Below are 22,500 nucleotides of genomic sequence, written 5' to 3' on the forward strand. Positions count from 1 at the left end.
TCTGAAACTTTTCGCCTTTCCAAATCATCAGGAATATGATATCACCACAGCATCCAACCTTGGTATGTGCTCTTATTACCCTTCGGGGTACCTAATGGCCAATACTAAAGGTAATTACTAAAGGTAATTACTAAAGGTAATGACCATACCGCAAAGGGAGGGGGGGGAACCTTACAACAGAAGCAAACATACTACGATCTCCAACATGCTTGTCATTCTCCTTTTCTCCCTCTCATAAGAAGGGTTACCAATACAAAACACATAAGCCCATCCCGACATCACCTGGTGGATAATGAAAGGTCATCGCAATTCCCCTGACATCACACATACGGGATGTCCATAAAGTCTGTACACAGACGTTCGTTTAGGTGTCTCGTGTCTTGGATTTTCACTGAGTCCACCTAATCCTTTAGCAAATCCCAAAAAGAGAAGTCAAGGGGCCTGAAGTCTGACGAACCAGGGAAACAACGAAAAGATTATTCAACATGACCACGTCAGTTATTTATATATAGTATTGAGCAATAGGGGAATGTCTGTTGATCAAGGAAGAGAGAAGGCGGGAGATAGGGGTGAGTGGAGAATGGCTGTGTATAAATTATATTGTGATGCAAGGAAGGGAGCTGGCAGGGAATCGGGAGGAGGGGGGGTGTTAGGGAATGGTTATATGTGAATGATATTTTGACGTAGCCCGAAGGGATTTCTCCCCGTTTTCTCTTTTTCTGCATGAGGAGATGGAGAAGGCGAGGGTTGCCGATTAAGTGTAGCGACTTTGCTGTGGATGTGCCGTGTCTTGCTACATTGCTTCTGACCCAGGGGAGTGGGAGGGGTACAGGAATGACCCGTCATCCATGAGGAGCTAAGATGAGAGGTGAGGAAAGGGTGATAAATGGGAGTGGAAAGGGTGGGAATGAAATGGGCGAGAGTGGATATTTGCCTTATGACTTGGCTACCTCCCTGGTAAGGGGGAAAAGCCCTTGGTATATAGAATAGATAGATAGATAATTCCTGTGTCTCCAGACTTTAGGCACACCCTGTATAAATCTCAAAAAATCATCATCACACGCACGCAACGACTCTGAGTTTTGTAATGACATCACAATGTATCTCTCTTATCTGAAGAACATAAGAATGGAGGAGACTGCAAGAGACCATAAGGCCCACACTAGGAGGTTCCATGACCCTATCCATAAAGTTTTCTCATCTTCTTTTAAAACAACCAATTGTTTCAGCGCTCACTATTTGATTACTAAGTCTATTCCATTCGTTAAACACTCCGTTAGTGAACCAGTTCTTGCCTATTTCCTTCTTAAACCTAAATATGTCCAATTAAAATCCATTACCACGAGTCCTGTCCTGCTATCTTAATATGATGACCCTGCCTGCGTCACCCTTGTTAAAACCCTTGACCCATTTGAATACCTCTATTAGGGTCCTCTGGTGTTACGTACAGTGAAGGGGTGACCTTAGGTGAACTTGTCCACTTTCAGTATGGGGTCCTTCATGCCCCCTTCGTTGAATTACATCGTATGATGGGAACCAGAACAAAATATGTGAAGGAATTCATCGCAATGAAGGATTGGAAAAAAAAAAAAAAAAAAAGAGGCGTCTGTCTGTGTCAGGCACATGAAACCAGCGTTTCTGTCCTTGGCGAACCGAGGAGGACACACTGGGATGTCCACCAGGAGGCTCTCAGCTACAGCCCATACTGTCACTACTGCCCCCCTCCCCGCGTGATCAGACAGCTAGGGATAGTGGCAATCATCAGTAACCATTTGTGCGAAGGTGAAGGGATGACTCAAATTGCCAACAGCTCCAAGGTGATCAGCCTACGCCAGGAGGCGCTGAGTAGCTGCGGCCGAAGCCGTCACCTTTGCCCTATGATGCACTCTAAGAAGTGTTGGGGCAGATAACAGTCAATGCTGGGAGTCGGAGAGGAGTGCGGGATTCGAACCTAGAACTAAGCGAAAGCGAGAGCCGCACGCTTCCGATTACGCCACCAACAGGTAACAACAGTCATTGCTGGGAATCGGAGAGAAGTGCGGGATTCGAACCCATAACTAAGCGCATGCGAGAGCAGTACGCTTCCGATGACGCCACTCGCTCCAAGAACCCTTGAAAGACACTTCAGTAGTTCCCCAAAACCGGATGTATTTTTCTTCAGAAGAACAGTCTTCTTCTGAGAAGCGGTGATGGAGGGCATTACCCACTCCCACCCTCCCCCAACTCCCACACACCCCTCCCCCTCCCCCTCCCCCACTCCCACCCTTCCCCACCCTCCCCTTGCAACTTTCCCGCTCCATCCAAAAAAACTCCAGAAAAAATAAAATAATAAAATCTACAAATGGTCTCTACTAAAGTCTTCAAGGCGATTAATGTTTAGTTCATATTTAATTACTCCTATGTCCTCACTGACACAATTTATTTTTGTATTTACATGAAGACTCAAGGCGATAGATGTTTACTTCATAGTTAATTCCTCATATGTCCTCATCTACACAAATTATTTTCGTATTTACATGAAGACGACGGGAATAAGTGATAGAGGGAATTAAAAGAGACAGACTGTATAAATTCTCAGATCGCCACATCCTATGCGGATTAAATCCTTTGTGATTGCGACTTTGTAGATTCTGAAACCATTCCTAGGCGATGGAAAAGGATTTGATACCAAAAACAAGTAATAAAGTCCTCCCCAGTTAAGTGCAGATCAAGACGTAATTTGAAAATTAAATCAGAGAAAAAATAGAGACTTGTCTATATATCAATTGACCTCTAAAATCATGTCTGGAGTTGTGTAGACTATAAGTTTACTAATAGATTAGAATTATCATTTTGGTTCACATTAATTCATTTCACTTATTAAGCATCATGACCAAAGAGTAGAAGCCAATCACTCTTTTTTTATTTTTTATGACTTTTATGATGCCGGGAACCTCAGAGGAAAATAATTATTTGTTACAGCATTCAAAAGCTAATAAGTAACTACTTCAAATAATGTTACGTTTTATATATATATATATATATATATATATATATATATATATATATATATATATATATATATATATATATATATATATATATATATATATATATTAGATCCTACGAAATAGTATTATGCTTGAAATAACCATTGTTTTTATAACTTTGATCTTATTACCAGTGTAATGTTTATCTGCTCTCCAGCTTCCCTCGAGAATGAATGGGAGAGTTATCAAATTCTGTGTAGAAGACATGAAAGAAAGTAATATTTCTCATAACTGCAGTTAATTATAAAAAAAAAGATAGCGTTCGGTGCAACTAAATTTGTGAGAAAATCTTTGTCGCATACCTTGTCTTGGTGCAGAGCCACCAAGCAGCCATCATGTCCTTTACAGCGCATGCAATCCAGAAATCAGCGACATGTGATGTCTAAACCCGTGCCAAGAGAGTCGACATTCCCTTTCGTTTAGAATTCGAATCTCCTGCCCCGAATGTATCAAAACACAAATAAAATATCCAATAGTCGTTAGCGGATACTCTTTTTTTTTATTTTCTTTGGCAACACGAGGATTTATAAAAAGTTTTTTGTCTTCTTAGTGTGTTTATGACGTCATACCACAACAAGAGTTCATTGACATGGATGCGAGATTAAAGTACTGTCTGATAAGCAAAACAGAACGCCATAAACTTCGTATATGTTTCTCATAAGTAACTTATAATACCGAGGGTCACTTTTCACGAAATTATCACAAGTAATCCATATATAATCACAATTATTCTAGAATTTCACTGTTCAACCTAGTCATTTCCTTTTCTTCATTCTTTTTAGGGAGCGATTTTTTTTTTCTTATTTTAATTGTGTTCGCATTTTTTTCTAAAATATGTGTCCAACTTCAGAGCAAAATCCAATGGACATCACAGTTTATTTTTATCTTCCCTGGAAAAGAAAGACCAGCGATAGAAGGATAACGGAGGCGGAGGAACAGGAGGACACGGCTCATTGCTCCCGTGGGCCCCCCCGTACTGTTTGCCTTCCCAGACTGTTACTCACCTGAAACGGCGACACGGCCAGGTGGATGCGGAAGTGTAGTGAGGTGGAGGTGGAGGCGAACGAGGAGGTGGTGGATGAGGACAGGTGGACGGGCGTGCGGGTGGGTGGGTGGATGGTGGTGGGACGAGGAGCAAGGGAGGACCATTAGCTGACGTTTAATTACGAGGCCCAGGCTGCGTCGTGTCACCGTGGACAAAAGCAGAGCGCGCGGTGAAACCCCCTCCCCAAAAGCAGCACGACTTGACGTCACGCTTTCGACAGAGGTGCGGTTTCGTGTGGCCCGCGGGTGGGGGTGGGGGTGGGGGTGGCAGGAGGGACAGACGGGATTGGGGGGGTGTCTAGGGGCGCCTGTGTCCCGGCCTGACGAGCTCGCAAGCGCCCCTTGGTTGTCTTTTTCGCCCGTGAATGGTGGTTCTGGTCGTGAGGGACCCGGCCGGGTTATGGCGTCCTCATCGTTACTATGGCAACGGGTCATGAGGCGCAAGATCGATGGGGGTAAAGTGACTGACGCTGTGCGCAGGTCCCCACCCCCAACCTCCCTCGACCCTTCATGCATGCTCCTGTCATGCATCGTTACTGTACACTCGGACTCGTAAGTTTAAATACATCGACGACTACCAGTACAAAATCATTAAAGTCAATCGCACTGTCGAAGAGGCTTAAAAATTGGTTTCGGTAAGCATAATTTTTTTCTTTTGTCTTGGTATTTTTTATTTTCTGTTTCTGAATGTATTCTTCAAAAGAACTTTAGACCATATTTCTTAAGTGCGGTTCGATCTATGTATATATTCGGTTTTTTTTTTCAATAATTTGTTACTTGTGTAAAAATCTATCTGATTAATTATTTGTATGTTTACTTATTCATCTATTCGCTTATTTATTTGCAAAGATCATTACTTATAAGTATGATTTATATATGTATATATGTATATATATATGTATGTATGTTTATCATCTATTTATTTATTTATTTATTTACAAAAAATATTGATAGATCTAATTTTATTTTCGTTTATTTTTCTTTTCTTACTAATCTATTTCATCTTCACCGGGGGTAAAAGATGCCCTTAGCATATAGAAACACTCCCTATTGGAACCTCAATTAACAAGATTAGAGCTTAGCTTCTAAAATCGTCTTTTACTCAGTCCAGAATTTTCCCCAACTTGAATAAGAACATCCTGGCCTTAGCAAAAAACATACCCAACGGTTGAAACTTAAATATTGCAACTTGCACGTTACATGTTTTGTTTTAGCTAGCATCAACCAGGTCTTTGGTTCAATTTTTTTTTTTTTTTCTCGGAGTCCTAGGGAATTAAAATTGTTTGGGAAAGTCATTCAGCCTTGATTTGTGAGACAGTTCAAGATATAATAAAAGGCAGACAGATCGCCCGCCAGCGTCGGCTCAGCAACAACACAGGAACCCCAATCTTCTATAGTTTACTCTCTCCCCTCTCAGCCATTCCTTTTTTATATATGTCATTTTCTTCATATATCTTCCCTGTTCTTTATTATCACAAAATTATCCTTAACAGAAAATACACAATAACAATATCATAAATAACTAGGTTGAATTGGAAGACTGTCGTTGGTTGATTTCTCATGAGCGAATGATAACTCCACGTGCACCTGTGACTGAGCCGGTCCAACCCAGACTGATGACGTCACCAATGCGAACGGAGGCGTATCCACTAGCCAAGGCTCACAGCCAAAGGGAAGGTGGCCAATCAGAAGGCTAGGCGTTCCAACGGGACCCGTCTGTGATCCCGCCACGGGGTTTAAAAGGACGGCCTCTTGCCAACCGAGATAAGAACAGCCGCACCGACTGTCGCAGCAATAATTCATCTTCAGCTCCAAGACCTTCTCTCTCCTAGCATCGATGGAGGACATCAAGCTCCAGATTTCAGGCTCACCATATACTCATCCGATTTGGTGATTAAAAAAGAAAAGATTACTGTGTAGTCAGGAGTTTAATTTCATACCAAAACACTTTAGTTTTAGGGTGACCTCTGGGCAGATGAAGCTACAGTACTAATCTTTCTCGCTCAAGTATTTTCCTTTGAATGATACAGCTCTCTCAATTCAGCTTTGTCACCTGTCTGGAACTATACCGACCAGGGTTGCCAGATAGTTATTTGTAATAAAAAAAATAAGTTTAAAAACTCAGGTTCGTGTGTATCTGGTGTCTTGTTAGAATCAATGTCGTTCACAAATGAAATGTTGCAAATTTACTATAGTATAATTACTACAGATCTAATTACTTCACTAAGATTAGTAAAAGAGGTGTGGAAAGCAGAGGTGGATGGAGTGAACTTGAGGGGACAACCGAGGATGAGATGGAATGATGGGGTGAAGGAAGTTTTGAGCAAGAGGGGAGAATGCAGAGGATAGGGGTGAGCGGAGAACGATTGTATATGGATGATGCTGTGATGCATGGAAGGGATTTTTTCCCCCATCCTCTCTTTTTTCGTATCAGGGGACGGAGAGAGGAGGGTGTCGCCAATTAAGAAAAGACAATAAAAAAAAACGACAATACGAAATGGATATCGCTAATAAATCCAAAGAGACTCCCAAAGAATTCTTCAGTTACATTAGAGATAAAAAGGTCGTTAGGAATCACATTGTCCACTATTATCTGATGACGGTCTACTTGACTATTCAAATGAAGGAATGTGTACTATTTTAAATAATTATTTTAGCTCGGTATTCGTAAACGAAACACCTCAAAGTGAGCTCCAAACTGAAACCTGTGAAAAGTCTAGGGTAAACTTACTCACTACGGTAAATATAACAAAAAAGATTAAAAGGTATAAAGAGAAACTCAAAGTTAATAAAACACCAGGGCATGACGGTTGGCATCCAAGAATCTTAAAGGAAATGAAAAATGAGATTGCTGTTCCATTAGAAATTATTTTCAAAAAATCCATCATATCCGGAGATGTCCCAAGAGAATGGAAGCTAGCTAACGTTACTCCCATATTCAAAAAAGGTAACAAAAAGAAACCTAATAACTACAGGCCTATAAGTTTGAATGCAATCGTAGGGAAAATAATGGAAACTATCATCAGAGATGCTATCGAACATCATTTAGAAAGTAACCGTTTGATAAATGATAGCCAGCATGGTTTCAGACGGAAACGTTCTTGCGTGACTAACTTACTCGAATTCTACAACACAGTTATCTCGAGTTATGACAAAACAATATAGATTTAGTATATCTAGACTTTGCAAAAGCTTTTGATACCGTTCCACACGAAAGACTACTTACTAATTAGCTTCACACGGAATAAGTGATAGCATATTAAGTTGGACTAGTAATTGGTTAAATGATCGAAAACCGAGAGTTGTTTTAAATGGAAAAAACTTCTAGATGGAATGGAAAAATGTTACAAGTGGAGTTCGTCAGGGTTCCGTTCTTGGGTCACTTCTATTCATAGTATATATAAATGATATAGACCATGGACTAAAATCTATTGTTTCCAAATTTGCTGACGATACAAAACTGTGCGGAATGGCAAATGATCACTTAAATCAGTTAGATATTCAAGAAGATTTAGATAAATTACAGCAATGGTCTGAAAAGTGGCTAATGAAATTTAACACAAGTAAATGCAAGGTAATGCACATATGTAAAACTAAAAGTAAGTACGATTACAAGTTATTTGGAAATTAGTTAACAAAAGTGAATAGCAAAAAAGAGCTCTGCGTAATTATCAGTAACGATCTCAGATCATCCAAGCAGTGTATTTAAGCCTCTGAGAAAGCAAATAAGATTCTAGGACCGATTGCGCGATTTTTTTTACTTCAAAAGTCCATCACTCATTAACAAGCTATATTGTCAGAACTTTACACCTCGGTAGGAGTTGACCAATGTTAATTTCAATACACAATTTAACTTACTCCGGCAGCTTCACTGACCTACGAGGGTTCTACATAAACATTTAAAATTTTGTGTGGGTACTTCTTTCTGTATAGCGTGGTACATAAGTTAATGTCGGAGAGCGGGGCCAATCAAACAAGTTTGATTTCAATCTAATAATTAGCGAACAGTCACTCACACCAATAATTAATAATTACATATATTCACACAAACCATCAATCTCTCACACCAATAATTAATGATACAATTTTATGTATACACAAATTACCAATGCAATCTAGTAACTAGTTTAGATTTCAATTTCACTCGACTGTTTGGTACAGCGAATCTCACCGGCGGGCGAGAACAACCGGCTCTTCACAATATCCACAGTGTTCATAACGCTCAAAGTTCAAATGTTCACAAATTACGAAATACAATATCACAACTCTGGCAGATAACTATTATAAGAGTCAATACTTCAAACTTCTTGTAGCCGCGAGTATCTGTAATACTCGCGAATTTGCACGGGCGACACCTATCACTGGGGGGGGCGGGGGATTCACTCGCCAAGTCGAGCGATGAAGCGAGTTGACTGGTCCAGCCTGCAGCTCCTTGCCGACCGTACTTCTTCCACCGGTCCAAGCTCACCCAGACGATTCGATGCAGAACGAAGTCTCAATGGTGATATGGAGATACGCCGGCTAGACCGTACTTTTGCTCCAGTAGTCCCGACTTCCACCGGCTTTGTCGATTCTTGACTGTCCATTCTGGTCATTCTCCCTTCCTCTACCCTTCGCGTTGATCGACGGTTGGACACGGTAGGTGGCGGTTGCTTGGATAAGCTCTGCTACTGACCCCCGTTTTTCGCAAGATATACGGTGTTCCTATTATTCGGAGTTGGCCGGAGGCCGTGTTAAAACCCAGTGCATCGTACAGTGTTATCAATGAACTTGATTATTGTGGAACTTAGCCGAAATAGTGATTTATACTCGGGGAGGGCCTCCCTGATCGAATTCCTCACATCTGCGCATGCGCAGTACGAGGTGTTTGACACAGGTACCCACATCATGGCCACATCACTCACCTGGTAAAACTGCTCAAGTCACAAACACTGCAAACTTGCCTCGTAAAATGGAATACACAGGTCCTGGCTCCCTTGCAAATATTGAGATGGATCTTGCATTAAGTGAGGATGACGACCTGTCACTGAAAAACTGGCCTCGTCTCGATTATCACGATCACCGACAAATGACACCTGTCAATCCATCTCCCCAGCCTATGGACTTCACCAACGCTTCCGCAAAGCGTCCTATAGATAGCGATTCCGATGCCAATAGCGAAGAGACATCTCCCGCTGCCAAGACCACCAAGAGTGACAAGGCTCTGCCTCTACAAGATGCTGCCATACCCATTCCATCACGACCTGCTACGCAGAATGCACCTCCCCCACCCCCACCCCCATCTTCATCTACTTCTCTTGCCTTTGCCCCCCGTTCCGAGTATGTCAAACTACAATTCAGAGGGAACCCAGGAGTTAATGAGAAACTGCGATGGCTTTCTGAAGTCGTAAGAATGTTTGGTCTTAATCGAGAACTAAAGCCGAGTCAAAAAATGCCAGCTGTCACATCTAGTTATGTCTACATATCGAGACGCCGACAGGACATCATAGATGAGGTCAAGGATGGTGCGATTTTGTCGTTATCTCTTGATACACAAGATTCTGTAGATAGACCGCGCAAGTTCCCCACATATCTCATCACACGAGATATTGAACCAACTTTAGCTAAGGAGCTAACAGGGGTATATACTGTACGCCGTTTCCTACAGAATAAGGTACCCATCAACAGACTTGTAATTACATGGAGCCTACCTAACCCGCCCCCATCCCACATTAACTTTTCCTTCCTTCCTTGCCTACCACCATGTGAACTCCGCAAAATGCCTGACGAAAAACCATGGTGCTTCAAATGTTGGGGTATTGGTCATATCTCTCGGTATTGCAATGCCCATGAAAAGTGTGCCATTGGTGGTTCAGCTGAACATGACTCGCGTTCCTGCCCTCATCGTAGTCCTACAGCAACCACAGTACCTACCTCTACCTCGGCATCATCGACAGACTCACCAAAACCACCTACACCAGACAAATCGCAGTGGAAAATGCCCGCGATGCCAAATGCCCGGAGTTAATGTGTGGCATGGATGTACCAAAACGAGTACGCTTGGCTCCGAGTACCCAAACTCCACCCCCACCGCCACCATCGCCGCCATCCACCGCTGCCGCCCTCTCGCAGATCATTACGCTCCAAGAGGCCGTAGAATCTCTCAAGTCTCAGTGTGTCTCCCTTACAAATCGTGTTTGCAATTATTGAAGCAACTCGATTTGATAGCATCGAAGCTCGCTTTGATTATCTTATGGCCGCCTTTGACTCCTTGTCTACACGACTATCGGTTAACGATGCAACACTCAAATCGCTCGTGTGGATGCCCAAGCAGGCTAACATCGCGTCAACCTCTACACTTACTGTTAAATTTGACTCACTCGCTACTCGCTCGCCTCGAGAAAACGATGATTGCCATCACAGTGGACGCCCCCTCCCGAGGACCAACAGGAGGTAGTGCCCGATCCTCTACTATCGTCTCACCTGGCCTCCGAAAGAACAGAAATAACGTTCAATAACAACGCACAGCTACACATCCTCTCTTGGAATGCCTGTGGTATAACCACACCCGCGAAGGTTGCTGCACTCAGGGCCTACGTCAACCATCATCAACCGAACGTCATCTTTACCCAAGAAGCTTTTGTTGGACGTCCCACTGGTGGGGGGGCAGCCCCATCCCTTAGTGGTTATATTCCATATGTTCACCACATTCGAAATGGGCTCCTTACTTATGTACACTCCAACGTCCAACATCGACCACTCGGCACTTCCGAAGACAATGACACGACTTACCAACTTATTGAGGTTGCACTAGGAAGTGGTACAATTCGCCTCTGTAACGTTTACTCTGCCCCTGGTAAGCTGAATACTGCAGCCCTTCCTACTCCCACAACTCGTGGTATGATATACATGGGCGATTTTAATGCTAGACACCCTACCCTAGGTGACCAATCGGACACTGTAAATCGTAGCGGAACTCGGCTAGTCGACTTTATACATCACAACCATCTAACTCGCTGGAACACTGGTGGTGCTACGCACTCTCGGGGGGGTACCGTCGATCACATACTTACATGTGGACTCGTGCCTACCAACGTCAAGTGCTTTTCGGTGCCTGTCCTCTTCTCAGATCACCTCGCTCTCTGCCTTCGGTATTCAGTCCCAGTGATGCCTACTCCAGCTTACCAACGCACGCGAATCAGTATCCCCCCAAAGTATTCTCCCAACTACGTCTCCTTCGTATCTGCACACCTCCCCAAGTTTAATGTTGAATCTCCTGAGAAGTTATACAACTCTCTTGTCACCTGCACACACAACTTTTTCGATCGTTATGTACGTAGGCCAAATATCAAACGCCAGACGAGAGTACAGCCCTGGATGCTCAACGACCGTATACTAACAGCAGAAAGACAGGCAGAAGCAGACGGCCTTGCATATCAGAGATCTCCTAACCCCGACACACTACGGCAATACCAAGAATCAAGTTCCGCCTTGGTAACCATACAACAGTGTGCACACACTGACGCCTGGAACCAATTCACTTATGGCATCAACCAACAGACGAGCGTGGGAACCATGTGGAGACTTATTAAGAAGGTGATCCGAAAGAAGACACCCATTGGTCTTCACCATAGCCCATCTCATTACGCACAGGCCCTCATAGAGGATTGGTCTGAACAATCCAGTGTTCGTAATCTCCCAGCGCATATTAGAGAGTCCCTCTCCACTCATTCGTTACATCGCACTCTTCGTCTGTCCGCAGCTATGCTAGAACCAGATGAGGAGGACAATATACCCATAACAAAATCCGAATTATGTCGTGCTCTTGCCAGCAGTAGGTCGACAGCTCCGGGTGATGATGGTATCACGTACTCAGTCCTCCGCCTTCTCCTAAAAGTACCAGGTGACCCCCTCCTCCGTCTCTATAATCTCTGCCTACGATATGGATATGTTCCACAAGTCTGGACGACAAGTCTCATTGTTCCAATTCCTAAACCCGGTTCCGACAAATTCCGGCCCATTTCCCTCACGTCCTGCTTTAGCAAAGTGCTGGAGCGTATTCTTCTCAACCGCCTCATGTTCCGCCTCCACGACAAACTCTCCACTAGGCTCTATGGTTTTCTGCCCCACCGCAGCACACATCACTGTCTCTATGAATTATACACCCGCCTCTCCCCTACCAGTATTGTGGCCTTTCTAGATCTTAAAAGTGCGTTTGACATTGCAAACAAGGATATCATTCTCGATCAGCTTGTAGATTTTAATATCAAAGGGAATCTCTTGAGATGGGTGCAAGGGTACCTGAGCAACAGATCGTCTCGTGTACTCTATAAAGGGGCTATTAGTGCTACCAGGAGATTTGACCTTGGCACCCCACAGGGAGGTGTCCTCAGTCCATTTTTATTCAATGTCCTCATGCATCGCCTTCTTTCTCTACTCCCTGATGTCCCAGGTAACCAAGTTACATGTTATGCAGACGATATATGCATTCATTCGACCTCCTCTGAAGATCTTCAGCTCTTTCTCCACTCGTTTTATGAACACTCATCTTCATGTGGTCTCATCATATCCCCCGAAAAGTGCAGGATCTTCTCTCCCCGTAAACCACGAACACTCCCTGCTTTCCTAGTAGGTACCAGCGTTATACCACTCTGCACGCAGTATATCTACCTGGGAGCGCCCGTCCGCGTCACCCCCCCCCCACACCCCCGTACGGCAGCGTATTCATCCACTTGTTGATGATGTATTGACTCGACTACAACAACGCCTAACACCTCTTCAGTGGCTTACCAACAACGCTGCTGGGATCTCCATAGCAGTGGCAAGAAATATATACGCAGCATTTATCCGCTCAGTCATCGATTATCTCTCTCCTGCCTTATGTCAACTACCTAAATCAGCATTGAACCCCCTCGATAAGTTTCAAAATAAAGCTATGCGGCTCATACTAGGTTGCCCAATCTCTACTCGGGTTGCCAATATGCTACAGGAACTACATCTATCCCCTCTGACGGAACGAATACACGCTAACGTAACATATTTCACTGTTAAATGCTTACACACCCCACATATTAGCCCCCACTACTCGAATGTCATCACAACGTCTCCCGACCCCACCGCACCTCGACCCCGACTCCAACCTGGTGGTTGCGCCCTTATTAGAGCCATTTGCACAAACCTACAGAGTATAGGATTTCATATTCCTAGACAAGAAATTGTTCACAATCCGCCCCCCTGGAAGGTTCCGCTCCCCGCCGTCACCTATACACCAACATGCAAGAGTGACCTGCCCCTACTACAGAAGCAACTAGCTCTAGAAACCATCGCCAAAGTGACCTCTTCCCTCCCAGCTGTTCATACAATATACACAGACGGGTCACTGCAACCGGACGGAAACACGGGCTGTGCCATCTACTCGCCTAGTATGGTTCCACCCCACGGAGGCTGGATTGGACGCCGACTACCAGGTTTCCTTAGCTCAACTTCCTGCGAGCTCCACGGACTCCTGGATGCTGTCAATCTACTGCTACGTATTGGTAGTAATGGCCTAATTATCTGTGACTCTCAATCTGCTCTCCGTGCCTGGTCCCTCCCAAAAATCAGAATCCCATAACCTAGTAACTCGCATTCTATTTCAGTTAGCCACAGCCCTTGAGCACTCCCTTGTTATTCACTTCCTGTGGATCCCTTCTCACGTAGGAAATAAACTAGCAACGAGACAGTGGACCTACTCGCCAAGGCAGCCTGCGAACAGCCCTCACCTGCAACTGACGCTTCACCTAGTTCCCTCTCATTCTACAGACGCAAACTACGTGCTGCAGCTCATTTGCCTATCGTTCACCGGAGGAATATCGAACGACCTTCGAGTGTGACCATTCAGCACTATGATCACTTTGCCAATCGCCCCCACAAATATCGCCGCCGAGGACTCTTAGTTAGAAGACATAATGTGGTATCTGCTCGACTTAGATTAGGCTACAGACCAGTGTGGCAGGTGAGCGAGACAAGAGACATGCCTCAATTTTCTTCTTGTAAACTATGTGACTTGCCCAATGCAAACAACCTTCAGCATTATTGCCTTGAATGCCCTGCAGTAACAGATTTAATCCCCCATAGAGAGTCTGTCATTGATGTATGTAAATACTTGCTTGCCGATAACCATTTAGAAACACTACTCTTACGTCACCCACACTTTGGTAGGTGCTAACTATCGCTATACGACGTAATAATTCTCTATGTATGATCTTGTCCACGACTGTCTCAATTATGTCAATGTCTCTTATATCATGACTGTGATATTGTACATACTTTTGTTTTATATATACTGTTGACTGTGATTGTTTAATACATGCTGTTATTACCACTGATTATATACCGTGTCCTCCACCACTGTGTCCCAACCTCTGAAATTTTGTACTAAACTACGAATTGCCACCTCAGTCGAACAGCGTGTCCTATGAGTCACGATCCTCATGTAAATAGTTAATTACCTATGTACTAGGCTTGCCGCTCTTTGAGCGTAATAAAATTATTAAATAATAAACCCTTCGCGTTTCGGAGTTTGAGTTTCGAAGTTTCGGAGTTTTGAAGCTTCAGAGTTTCCAAGTCTTGGCATTTGAAGCTTCAGAGTTTCGAACTGCAATTACGCAAATTGGTGATACTCTCGCAACCCACTTAGTTTCTTCAAACTGTAATTGATATAATAGTTAAACAGTTGTTTGTATAATTCAGCCAAATTTTACGAGTCACAAGTGATCTGTGACATATATAAATTGTTAGTTCGTCCACATTTGGAATATGCTGTTTCCGTATGGTCACCGAATCTCATTAAAGACATTGACATATTGGAAAAAGTACAACGGCGAGCCACAAAACTGATTCCAAATATCAAAAATGAATCATACGAAAATCGACTAAAACATATGAATCTGTTTTCCCTAAAAAAGCGTAGACTCAGAGGTGACTTGATACAGTTCTTTAAAATTCTAAAGGGAATTAACATCAAAAGTGACAAAATTTTCACATTGAATGAGAATCAGACAAGAAACAATGGTCTCAAACTGTCCGGAAATAGATTCAATTTGGAAGTAGGTAGAAACAACTTTGCCAACCGTGTAGTTAATTAATGGAATAAACTTCCTGCACAGGCAGTGCAATGTAGTTCAGTTCGAAGCTTTAAAAATCATTTAAACACCTAACCAAGATGCTGTAATGATTACTATTTATTTCATATTATTTGTTTTTGTTTTGTCATCATTTGTCTGTTTGATTCTCATTTATTATTAGTTATATGTCAATTTATTATTTACTATTTACCTGTTTGTTGTTAGACTGTGCCTATGCGTTTATGTATTTTATTTGATACTTACATTATTATAGTTTTTATTTATTTATCTATTTATTTATTTATTTATTTATTTATTATTATTATTAGGATTTTTCGCATCCGACCTACATATGGACCAAAAGGTCTCCTGTCAGCGTGCTCCGCCTTTGTAATCCTTTGGATGTGATTGGAATGGGTGGGTGTGGGTGCGTTCCTATTGATTTGGCTACCTCCCTAATAAAGGGGAAAACGCCCTTGCTAGATAGATAAATCATTTGATATTAATTGATTCACTAATTATGCATTTTGTTTAGGCAAAGGACAAAATATATTCATTGACTGAATGAGTGACTGAGACTGAATATTATGAAAAGATATGCAAACACGATTTTTTTTTTTTATATCATCTCAAGTACCATTTATTGTGACTTGTGGATAGACTGAATAAGTTGGTGTTAGGGAATATGTGAGAGAGGAGAACGACGAAAAGAAATGTGAGGAAAGGGTGATGAGATGCGCAAAAAAATGACGATGATGGACTGAAAGTAAGTAAGAGGCTGGTGGAGATCTTTTAAGTATTTGGGATCCCATGTGGCAGGGAACGGAGGAGTAGAAGCGGAGGTGAATTGTAGAGTAAATGAGGCAAATAAATATCTGTAGGGGAATGGAAGTGTTGATTGATATTTATAAGTGTGTAAACGCGAAAAGAAAGTTGTATGAGGGAGGGATTGTGTCTTCAACACTGTATGGAGCGGATAATTGGAATTTAAATGATGCATAAAGGAAGAACCTAAACATGTTTGAGATGAAGTACATGAGAAGTATGATGTGTGTTCCAAGGATGGATAGAGGGAGAAATATGGAGGTGAAGTATAAAGCTGGGATGGAGAGTTGGCAGAGAGGCTAGATGAAAAAAATGCAAGTTGGTATAGGTATAAGGAAAAATAAAATCAAACACTATGAAAGTCAAAACATGGTTGAAAAGTTTGAGAGGAAGAGGTGGACAAATATGGTGGAGGGGTTGGCATAGGATGCAAGAGGAATGTCTGTCGAGCAAGGAAGTGAGTGTGCATGAGATAGGAGTGGATGAGGGGAGTAGAACTCGCGATATAATGAAGCGGTGGGGATAAACCTACGGCTACAATCGCCCTTTATTAGTACGACGTTTCTCTCCATCCTGCCATGGTGTGCATTTCGATAGACTTGTCAGCAACTGCCACTTCCATACAGGGTGTATTTACCTGATTGCAATACATAAAGAGGTAAATGAGTTCTCGTCCCTTTTCTTTCTAACCATAACATCAAGTTTAAAATCCGTTTATGGTTTAAACATGGGCTATAGAATTTTCTGATCTATTCCAGGAGTTGATTTATCTATAAGAAAAACTGTTTCTTTAACATCTTTCAAACGTGTGGGCATTTTCAATTTGCTCTCGTGAACTTGTGACGCCCGCTAGTTCCTAGTGTGAAGATATGGAAGACAAAGCCAAAGGTGTTTTTTATCTCATGATGAAATATAAAATGGTTGAAGGATAGTTCTTTATTAGATTATGAAAAAATCTTAATGTATAAATCTGATAAGCGCAAATATCTAAGAGATGACCAACCAAAGTATGGAATTTTTTCACAAATTTGGTTAATTTAACCAAGAGTGGATGATTCATCTGTCAACAGAAGTTACCGATGGGCGATATTGCAGATGTTATTTAGGCATTAGGAGGCCGTGTGTAATTGCAACAACTCGTCGCATTTGCCTGTAAATTTGGCATAATTCTAGCCAACTGACTGTTTGGTTTTAAGAAATTAGTGTGCAGGTTTATACTGATGTAAGGTATGTATACTTTCAAAACCATTGATTTTACAGATGTTTTGGTTGTATGATAATTCGACCTATTAAATATAAAATCTGCGAGTATTCATCTATTGTGCTTAGACAACATTCATTATGGGATTTTCTGGATTTTCACTTCAATAAGGCCTTCAGTGTTCGAGCATATGTGAACTTCCATTTTTGGGTGTACACTAGGTAGCGCCGGAATAAGCAATAGATTTGCTGTATAAAAATATTTCCTACCTGTCCTTGGTTTTGGTCGAACGTGATAATGTTATGATGATATATTTCACGTGTAAGTCTTTACTGACACAAGAATTTTCATGATTTATTTATTTTCTGTGGACCCCACCCACAGTTCATCCATAAGGTAGCCAGCAAGAAATGCAACTTCATATTTATCTTGTTTTAATACTTTTTTAATACCATTTTTAATTTTCACGCTGTTGTACTGGAAATCTAAGTTATAGTAATTGTGGGCATGTCAGTGTCACAGATGAGTGGTAATATTTTAATAGTAAAGGAAAAATGAATTTTCTATAACCAGAACTGGCAGAAGATTGAAGTGAAAAATTTTCAGGTAAAATTCCAGAAGCATGCAAACACAGATATTTAACAAAATCTACATTGCCCAGTAACTCCTAACCTAACCATTCCATAGGAAAAATAATCTCTCAAATGCAAAAAAGAAGAAAGTGAAAAATGCATTTGGTTGTTACTGAAACAGAAATTGTTCACATTTTAAGCTTGTCATAAAATGATGTTATGGATTTATAAGTGGGAAGGCAGTTCTGTTCTAAAGAAAAGGAAATGGATAAGCTGAAAAATTATATGTGCCTTGTTACTTTGTAGTGGTGGTCCTACATGGTGGATGAGAGAAAATAAGGTATAATTTAGAAATGCACACCTACATGATATAGTAATAGAAAATTAGATAATTATTTTGTAAATTATAATACATCAACATAATATACATCATTCTTGGCTGAAATCAATAATAGAAACAGTTGCTAAAAGCTATAAACAAAGTTGCATTGACTCCTATAGATGCCATCTTTGTTTTGATAAATTCATAGGTCAGAGACAATGTCCTCTAGAATTACAGGTACTGCATTACTAAATACAGGTTACGTTAGGTAGGCAGGCTTGGTTAGGTAGGTAGGTTAGGTTAGAATATACAAATTTAGCATACTTTAATTTTTCAACCTCCGCCTCTACCAAAACAAACATGACATCACAAGTACTCAAAGTGATGATTGTATTTTAGTTGTGCAGACCTACGTGATATAGTATTAGAAAATTAAATATTATGTAAATTATAATCCATGAATGTAATATGCAATTTTTTGGCAGAAATAGATAACAAAAAACCTTACTCCAAGCAGATCTACTACTTACTTACTTAGTTTACTTAGTGAAGTTCTGAGGTCGATCCTCACAGCCGTAGTGGACTACCGCTGCTGCCAGTCCTGTTGTCCTTCCTTGCGAGGGTCAGTTGGTCTGGTAGTGTGTTTTGAGAGAACCTACTTATGGCAGTGTAGCCTGGCACTGGAGGCTCGTCTGGTACCTTCCGCAGGAACCTGTCCAGTGCATGTTTGAAGCTGTCCACCGAGCATTTAGTTTTCTCTCTCACCTCCTTTGGGAGGGCGTTGAAGATTTTAGGACCCTCATGGCCTAGGCTGGTTGCCAGTAGGGTCTTAATCCTCACCGGGGCTCTCGATGGGAGAGTTTGTCTCTCACATTTACGCCCATGCCTTATACTGTGGTATGGCTTGATTGTAGAGGGCGTGGGGTCCGGAACAAGTCCCTCAAGGATTTTCCATGTGTAAATGGCCCTGTATCTTTCTCTCCTCCTCTGTTGAGAGTATAGGCCTAGTGCTCCCAGGCGATCCCAATGAACAAAGTTGCTAGGATACAGTCCAGACACCATGTTGTCGTCTGTCTAGACCAGTCACTGTCAGACAATAGATTTCATGTTGTGGACTGGGTGTTCTCCAACTCCAGGTGACATTAATAAGCACTGTTACAAAGACAATAGGGCTTCCTTGGACTTTTTGAGAGAACATGGGGTTCTGCTGTCATCTGTTAATTGCCTGAGGTACAATAATAATCAGACCATCATCATCCGTGATGACGACAACGACCTGGATGATCTTTAGAATTAGGTTATTAGTTAGGTTAGATTAAAATAGACAAATTTATCATCCTTTCATTTCTTCAATCTGTCAAAACAAACATGGCGTATCATTCAACCGCTGCAACTTCGTTTGTCAATAACTCAGTTTTAACAACTTTTTTGTTATTGATTTTCACCAAGAAAATTGCATATGACATTGATTTATTATAATTTACTAAATTAGTAATTTTCTATTGCTATATCGCGTAGATGTGCACTTCTAAAAATTTACCAAAGCAGTTATGTCTGTTTGTCAATAGCTTTTAGCAACTGTTTTTATTATTGATTTCTGCCAAGGATAACATATATTGTGTTCACCATATATATAAATGACATGGCTGAAGGTGTGGAATGTTACATGAACTTCTTCGCAGATGACGCAAAAAATACTAAAGAAAGTACAGAGGAAGATTGTGAATCACAACAGATAGACCTAGATAAAATCTGGAAATGGAGTCAAAAGTGGGAAGTGAATTTTAACATCAAGAAGCGTAGTATAATGAAGTTTGGGGTATTGGCTGCTTGTTATTGTGGCAAAGTAGCATGCAGTTGATACTTTAGGGTCTATATGGGCCACCCCTACGGACCAGAGCCACACATCATTTTGTCTATGATAGAGAAAAACTATTCATAGAGAAATGATGACACTTTTATACTACAACTGTCCCTCCGTTATGCTGTCCCCCAACCCCTTGCTGCTGTCCTGTACCATTTCTCTGAGTATTCAATTTCTGTGGTGGGGGAAAAGAATACTGCCACGAAGTATTTCCACTTGGATCGCAAGAGGCGAGAAGAAAGGGACGGGGAGTGGGACTAGGCATCCTTTTCCTTGTAGCCCCACAGGGGAATTTCCTAAACGAAAAAGTAAAGGCATAAGAGGGTCTGGGAGTTTTCTGACCAGCACCCTAAGGTTTGGGTCTTTTAATGTGCGTGGATGTGGTACAGATGAGAGTAAAAGGGAAGAGATAGGTAGTATGTTTGTGAGAAGAAAGATGGATGTGTTGGCTTTGAGTGAAACTAAGTTGAAAGGGAAGGGTGACTGTAAGTGGGAGGTTATCAGGAGTGAAGAGAGGGCGAGGGAGGGAAGGGGTGGCTATTCTAGTAAGTGAAGAGATAGGTAAACATGTAGTGGAGTGGAAGGAGGTTTCCTCAAGGATAATGAGGATGAAGGTGAAACTGGGAAAGGAGATGTGGGTCTTTGTAAGTGCATATGGGCCTGGCAGTGAGAAGAGTGTAGAAGAAAGGGAGGCCTTTTGGATAGATTTAAATGAGTGCATAGAGGATTTAGGGAGAAATGTCAATGTAATAGTACTGGGAGACCTTAATGCTAGGGTAGGAAATGGTCCAATTGATGGAGTGGTTGGGAAATGTGGAGTTCCAGGAAAGAATCATAGTGGAGAGTTGATGGTGGAAATGTGTCTAGAAAGAGAGTTGATGATAGCAAATACAGTGTTTCGGAAGAAAGTCAAGCATAAGTACACATGGGAGAGGGTGGTGGAGGGAAGGGTGGTAGATAGAGCGTTGATGGATTATGTAGTGGTAAATAGGATTATGATAGGAAGAGTTAAGGATGTACATGTGCTAAGGGGAGAGGGTGGGGGAATATCAATCATTTTTTGGTGGAAGGTAAGTTGAGAGTGGAGGATAGATGGAGAAAGAGGAAAGGGACAAAAGGTAGGGAGGTGCTTAGAGTGAACTCTTTAAATGAAAAGGAGAAGGAGTACAAGAAGAAGCTGAAGGAGGAGTGGGAGGGAATGAAGGATAGAGTAGAGTTAGTTGTGGAGGAGGAATGGGGATGGTTCAAGGAGGGAGTCACAAAGTGTGCAAGGATGGTGTGTGGAACAAGAAGGACAGGAAGAAATAGAAGGAAGGGTAGTGAATGGTGGGATGAGGAAACAAAGAAGGTTGTAGAAGAGAAGAAGTGAGCTTTCACAGATTGGTTACAAAATAGGACGAGGGAGTCATATGAGAGGTACAAAGAAAAGAAAAGAGAAGTAAAGCAAAAGGTAAAGGAGGCAAAGAGGAGAGCAGATGTGAAGTGTGGTAAGAGTATGACAGAAAATTTTGAAAGTAAAAAAAAAAAGATGTTTTGGAAAGAAATTAAGAGAGGAAGAGGAGGCGAATCAAGTAGAGAAGAAAAGGTAATAGGTGCAGATGGAGAGATGATAATGGAAGAGAAGGCAGTAAGGGGAAAATGGGCAGAATATTTTAGGGAGTTGCTAAATGTGAAGGAGGATAGGGAGGGAAAGATAGTTGCAGTGGGAAATGCTAAGAAAATGACCATGATGAGTAAGGAAAATGGAGGAGAAATAAGGAAGGATGAAGTGAAGGCAGTTGTTAAGATGATGAAAGCAGGTAAGGCACCTGGTCTGGATGGATGCCATGCAGAATGTCTAAAAAAAAGGAGGTACAGTGATGGTGGAGTGGCTGGTGAGGTTATTTAATGTTTGCTGGAGAGAGGGTAGGGTGCCGGAGGACTGGAGGAGTGCCTGTATAGTTGCACTTTACAAGGGAAAAGGGGATAAGTGTGAATGTAGTAGTTTCAGAGGGATTAGCTTGTTAAGTGTAGTTGGGAAGGCTTATGGGAGGATCTTGATTGAGAGGATTAGGAGAGGAACTGTCACCCCCACTTCCGTCGTCTCCACTCAGAGCGTTTCTATTCTCTCTAGAATTTGTTCTAAGGCCCCATGCCTTGGTCTTCTTGGGGGTGAATAAAATAGGGTGTAGTCATTCTGATGCTTGTTGGTCTAAGTCGGTACACCTCGAGAATCCCAACTGGAATTCTCTATGTCACGTCAAGCCACCTTCTTTCTGACATCACTCTTTCATTCATCCAATAGTCATTTACTTCTCAAACAAGTGACACACCTTAAGGGCGTGACTGTCCTTTCTGCACCAATGATTTTTCTCCAATTGGAGGGGCTGTTATACTCTTCTAAACTATGTCACAATGTAAGCATTATGTCGTAACAAAAATGGCTTGTCTGCTCACAGTTCCAACAGACAAAACAATTTTACACCAGGCGACACTCTGCACTTTTGAATATATACAAGGCGCGAGTCTGACTCAGCTATCCTTGTCAACCATCGGCTGTTGTATCATAAAATTCTAATA

At 41.9% G+C, this 22,500-nt stretch overlaps 1 protein-coding gene across 11 annotated transcripts in view; it reads left to right on the top strand.

The window, feature by feature from the left end:
• Positions 1 to 17,030: 17,030 nt before the first annotated feature.
• The window catches only part of LOC143040276 (dynactin subunit 1-like), a 69,928-nt gene continuing 64,458 nt past the window's right edge, over positions 17,031 to 22,500 (top strand). For all 11 annotated transcript variants that reach the window (XM_076211087.1, XM_076211090.1, XM_076211093.1 and 8 more), the window contains exon 1: positions 17,031 to 17,209. The gene's annotated coding sequence lies outside the window, so the exon portion shown is untranslated. The remainder of the gene's footprint in view (positions 17,210 to 22,500) is intronic.

The sequence above is a fragment of the Oratosquilla oratoria genome, chromosome 28 (assembly GCF_046742065.1).
Source record: "Oratosquilla oratoria isolate Oo_2021 chromosome 28, ASM4674206v1, whole genome shotgun sequence".
In the NCBI taxonomy this organism is placed as follows: domain Eukaryota; kingdom Metazoa; phylum Arthropoda; class Malacostraca; order Stomatopoda; family Squillidae; genus Oratosquilla; species Oratosquilla oratoria.